A 6,000-nucleotide genomic window follows, 5' to 3' on the forward strand; every position below is an offset into this window, starting at 1 on the left:
CTTGCGTCAAGTCGCCCCGTGAAAAAGCCGCTTTACTCTGAGACAGACACAAGAGGCTGTAGTAACTCAGCGGGTCAGGCAGCATCTCTGGAGAAAAGGAATAGGTAACGTTTCGGGTCGAGACTCTTCTTCAGCTGCCTTATTCTTACTTTATTGATGCATTCTTCCATTTGATCCTTCCTTCCCTTGTAGCTCTGACTGCAGACCATCCTTTCTGTAATCCCTATCCTCAAAAACGATCAGCAATCTATAAGGCTATCTGACTTCCTTCACTAGTACAGGAAAAGTCCTTCCTTCATGCAGTGTGTAAGGAGAGTTACAGGATGAGGACCCTAACCTGAAACAGTTTTGATACCAGAGAGTCTACAACAAAACTGATGAGGGGGCTTCGTACAGTGACATACTACAACACACCTTTTTCATGTGCTGTAGAATTTCCTTTCCACTCCATTTACTTTCCCGTGATAATACTCAAGGAAAGGAATTGGCCAGGAACTGGATAAATTACTGTTGTAAGAACAATACAACTGTCTCCAACATCCGCCTCAACTTCCAGTAACATTGAGTAGTGGCTTTGTGTTTCATCTGTAAGAGTGTCGCATAAGCATCGTATTTAAGAAAAAACGGCAGATGCTGGAAAAATTGAAGGTAGACAAAATATGCTAGAGAAACTCAGCGGGTGAGGCAGCATATATGGAGAGAAGGAATAGGTGACTTTTCGGGTCGAGACCCTTCTTCAGAGTGATGTTGGGGAGGTGGGCGGGAAAAAGAAAGGAAGAGGCGGAGAAAGTAAACTTTGTGGGAGAGCTGGGAAGGGGAAGGAGGGAGAAAGCAAGGGCTATCTAAAATTAGAGAAGTCAATGTTCATACCGCTGGGGTGTAAACTATTGAAGCAAAATATGAGGTGCTGTTCCTCCAATTTGCGCTGGGCCTCATTCTGGCAATGGAGGAGGCCCTGGACAGAAAGGTCAGTTTGGGAATGGGAGGGGGTGTTGAAGTGCTGAGCGGACGTGTTGGGCGAAGCAATCGCCGAGATTGGTCTCAGCATCCAGATCATCTATGTAAAATACAATAGCAGATCAAAACATCACCTTCCTTCATTCGGCATTGCATCATATCTAGAAATATCTCATGTTTTATTTATTATTCAATATATTAAACGGCAGATTAAATAAGGAACCAACAGACAGTTTTCACAGCTCCTGATTGACGCTATCTCGTCCATACATTTGTAGGAAATTTACTGGAGAGGATTCTGAGGGATAAAATGTACATGCATTTGGAAAGACAGATTGATTAGGGATAGTGTCTCAAGAATTTGACTGAGTTTTTGAAGAAGCTGACGAGGTCAGGAACATAGACATAGTTTATATGGATTTCAACAAAGCCTTTGATAATGATCCGCATGTTCAGTTGCACTGGAAAATTAGATTGCATGAGATCCAGGGAGTGCTAAATAAATAGATAAAGCAGAATTGACCTCGTGGTAGGAAGCAGAGGGTGGTGGTGGAAGGTTTTTTAGTGGTTTTCCTCACGGGGCCAGCACTGGCCCATTTGCTATTTGTCATATACATCAATGATTTGGATGAGAATGTATAAGGCATGATTAGTAAGTTTACATATGACAATGAAATAGCTGGTAGCATAGACAGTGAAGATGATTATCAAGAAATACAGTGGGACCAAGATCAGCTGGGCAAGTGGGCCAAGGAAGGGCAAATGGAATTTAGTTCAGATAAGTGTGATGTGTAGATTTTTGGGAAGCCAAACCAGATCAGGACCTTCACTGTAAATGATAAGGCCCAGGGGAGTATTACAGAAATAGGTAAGAGCACAGAGTCTTTTACCCAGAGAAGGGGGAATCAAGAACCAGAAGGCATAGGTTTATGGTGAGAGGGGAACCTGAGGGGCAACTGCTTCACATAAAGGGTGAGTATGGAACAAGCTGCCAGAGGAGATATTGAGGCAGGTATTATAACACAATTTAAAATGTACTTGGGTAGGTTTAGCGGGATATGGGGCAAGCACAGGCAAATGGTTAGATGAGACTTCTTTGTCAGCAAGTGCAAGCTGGGCCGAAGGACCTGTTTCGGTGCTGCATGACTCTATGACTCTAATTGTTAAATCTGGATGTTTTCTCTGTGATGGTGCATGCCTGCCGATAGGAGGTGCTATTACTAAAGGGCCAGTCATCCAGTAGCAAAATTGTGTCTTTCAGTTTAGTTTATGCAAGATTTGTGCTTTGATTCAGTGTTAATGTGTCCTGCCCTTTGAGGGTTTATGCATGATTCATTGGTAATTTTATGGGCCATAGGGAATGCAGTGAACTGCCTTAGGACTTTCTAGACAAGTTAGTTCTACTCTCTGGGATGCAATCTGTCAAAATGATGTACAGACTTCCTTTTATACTTAACTGCAGGACCTGAATCACTCTAGTGCACATGTGCTTATGCTTGAGAGTTGGGATGAATTAAACAGTCCATTGCGTGATGAAAATGTAAGATGGGATACAATAGGCACCAACATGGAGCAGTTTTGATGCATTGTGAAACAAAATATGAAGATTGTCAAAAGGAGCAATTATGCTTCTTTCATAATTCCCATTGAATTCACATCTACCACTCTAACTAACTTTTGTTTAATCAGTTGGAACTGCTGTCTGATTGGACAGGCATTTTAGTCATAGAGTCACGGCGTGGAAACAAGCTCCACAGCCGAACTTGCCCTTACCGGCCAACATGTCCGAGCTACATTAGTCCCACTGCCTCCATTTGACCCATATCTCTCAGCCACAATTCTTTGAGTCCTTTGTGTTACCTCTCATGTTCCTATTAAATCTTTCCCCCATAGCTTAAACCTATGTCCTCTAGTTCTCGATTCCTACTCTGTGAAAGAGACTCTGCGTCTATTCCTCTCATGATTTTGTATACCTCTATAAGATCACCCCTTATACTCCAGCGCTCTCAGGAATAGCCTGCTCAACCTCTTCCTATAGCCTAGGCCCTTGAGTCCTCAATTTTGTTGGTTGTTAGGGTTTTATAGAGGGCAGGTGTTTTCACTGGTCTCACCCTCCCAGTGGAAGTTGGTCACTCGGGAGAAGAGGCTGCACCCAGCCCTGGAAGGTTCTCTGCAGCTGCCAGCTATTCCACTGCCCACTACCAACACCTCAGCAAATACCCCTTTCTGGATGCCAGCCGTCCCACCCCCTGTGCCCCTGGCAACATGCTGCCAACCAGGAGATGCCTCTCTCTACCCATTTCAGGCAGCCCGCTGACAAGCAGGATGTAACTGATACCCAGAAATTAATAGAAACTGTGCCTTAAATTAATGCATGCTCTCTCCCCCTGCCATCTCCTAGCTAAATGTTTGCTTATCGAAAAGCAAAGAAATTGCCGGTTAGTCTAAATTCTGAAATGAAGCAGAAAATACTGTTTCCGCTGTTTTGGTGAAGAGCCATCAATCTGAGACCTTTAAGGGCCTGACCCACTTTCACAAACTAATTCACGACCTCTGCCGAGTTTACCCTTGACTCATATTCGCAGCATGGTCGTCACGAGGTCGTAGGAGGTCGTAGGTAGGTTGTGATGCTAGTAGTAGGTACTCGTGGCATCAAGTAGGTCCACGAGTAAGAAATGTCGTGAATTAGGTCGTGAAAGTGGGACAGGCCCTTAGCTACTTCTCTCTACACAAATACTGCCTGACCTGCTAAGTATCTCTATTTCTATTTCTATTTTAAATTTGACAACCCCTGTGTCCTGCCGATTCAGCTACCAGCACCATATCTGACAACAAAGCTGATGATCAGAGGATCCTTTGACTTCCACCTTCCAAAAGGTTTTAGGCTCAAGGTATATCCTCATGGGGATGGAGTCTTTCAGATAAAACGTTACACACGGACTCTGCCCCCTCTTCCAGTTGAATGTGAATGAGTCTCTGGAGCTTTTAAAGGGTGAGTTTTTGTTCCATCAAATATATACCGTTAATCGACATAACTGGAAAATATGATCACTTTGCTGCTCATAGTTGCTTGATGTTTATAAAATTAGTTTTGCTGTTTCTTGTTTTACAGGATTGATTGCAAAGTATTCACGCTTTGTAAGTGTCCTGAGATTGGAATTAGTACAATGCAAATTGTTTATTCATATTCCTCTCTTTCATTCCCAAATCTATCTGCATGGTTGTTAGAATTCATTTCTGTAGAGCAATCCAGCTGGAATGATTTGTGGAGGACCACTTCTCCATCATGATCCATTGACCTTGGCTGAACAGATAAGTAGACAAGAGCATCCATTGAAAATTGCTCCCAGTGCTGTACATTCACAACCACACTCATCACTTCCCTGACAGAACTTAGTAAAATGCAAACTGGTATTGCATTCCAAAACCTCAATGTTTCTACAAATACCCATATGGGCTGGATGTTTCTCTGTTGTCACATTCTTCAGTGAAGGAATAGTAGTCTCCTTGCACTATGCAGCCATTTAAGTGACATCTGCTCAGTTCTTGTTGCATTTAAGGGGAGAGAGCAGCCCAACTATTTACACTGAATTAGAATTTGCTTAGAAGGTCATCAGCATGGTTAAAGTGTGAAATAAAAAATTGCTGCTGCGATTAGATGTGTTTTGCTGAGACGATTGCAGATCATGTAATTGACTTCATATTTGGTTTGTGTTAAAAGCATAAGCAACAGCTCCTCGTGCCTGACCCATATTTTAGTCGATCGGCTAAACTTTTACCTAAGCCACTTTTCTGCACCATCTACATATTCTTTTATTCCCATAATATTGAAGAATCTATTGGTCTACTTATTCACTGAATTCAAAGACTGCGTCTCCACAGCTCTGCTGGATAGAGAACTTCAAAGGTTCACTATTTCTGGAAGAAATTTCCTGACGTTACAAACTCTATATCTACAATGCCAAATCCCTTAACAATTTTGGACATTTCAATGTAACTACATCTCGTTCCTCTATCTCTAAAGAGTAGAGGCTATACTAGAATTTATAATAGGAAACCAGGAAATGGCAGAACAGTTAAACTAGTACTTTGTTTGTGTCTCCCTTAGTGAAGACAGAACCAATCTCCCAGAAATACTAGGGGACTGATGATCTAGTGGGACGGAGGAACTAAAAGGAATCCACTTTAGTCAGAAAATGGTGTTAGGTAAACTGTTGGGACTGAACACAGATAAATCCCCCGGGCCTGATAGTTTGCATCCCAGAGTACTCAAGGAGGTGGCCCTGGAAATCGTGGATGCATTGGTGATCATTTTCCAATTGTCTCTCAACTCTGGATCTGTTCCTGTAGACTGGAGGGTAGCCAATCAAACTCCATTTTTTAAGAAAGGAGGGAGAGAGAAAACAGGGAACCAGTTAGCCTTACATCGGTAGTGCGGAAGATGCTGGTCGATTATTAAAGATGTTATAGCAGCTCATTGGAAAGCAGTGATAGGATCGGTCAAAGTCAGCATGGATTTATGATGGAAATTATGCTTGACTAATCTGGCATTTTTTGAGGATGTAACAAGTAGAATGGAGAAGGGAGAAGCCTGTGGATGTGGTGTATCTGGACTTTCAAAAAGCCTTTGACAAGGTCCCACACAAGAGATTAGTGTGCAAAATTAGAGCACATGGTATTGGCGGTAGTGTATTGACATGGATAGAGAACTGGTTGGCAGACAGGAAGCAAAGAGTAGGAATTAACAGGTCCTTTTCAGAATGGCAGGCAGTGACTAGTGGGGTGCCGCAAGGCTCGGTGCTGGGACCCCAGTTATTTACAATATATATTAACGATTTAGACAAGAGAATTGAATGTGACATCTCCAAATTTGTGGATGACACAAAGCTGGGTGGGAATGTGAGCTGCGAGGAGGATGCCATGAGGCTGCAGGGTGCTTGGCTAGATTGGATGAGTGGGCAGATGCATGGCAGATGCAGTATAATGTGGATAAATGTAAGGTTATCCACTTTGGTGGCAAAAACAGGAAGGCAGATTATTATC

This window comes from Amblyraja radiata, chromosome 14, assembly GCF_010909765.2.
Source record: "Amblyraja radiata isolate CabotCenter1 chromosome 14, sAmbRad1.1.pri, whole genome shotgun sequence".
In the NCBI taxonomy this organism is placed as follows: domain Eukaryota; kingdom Metazoa; phylum Chordata; class Chondrichthyes; order Rajiformes; family Rajidae; genus Amblyraja; species Amblyraja radiata.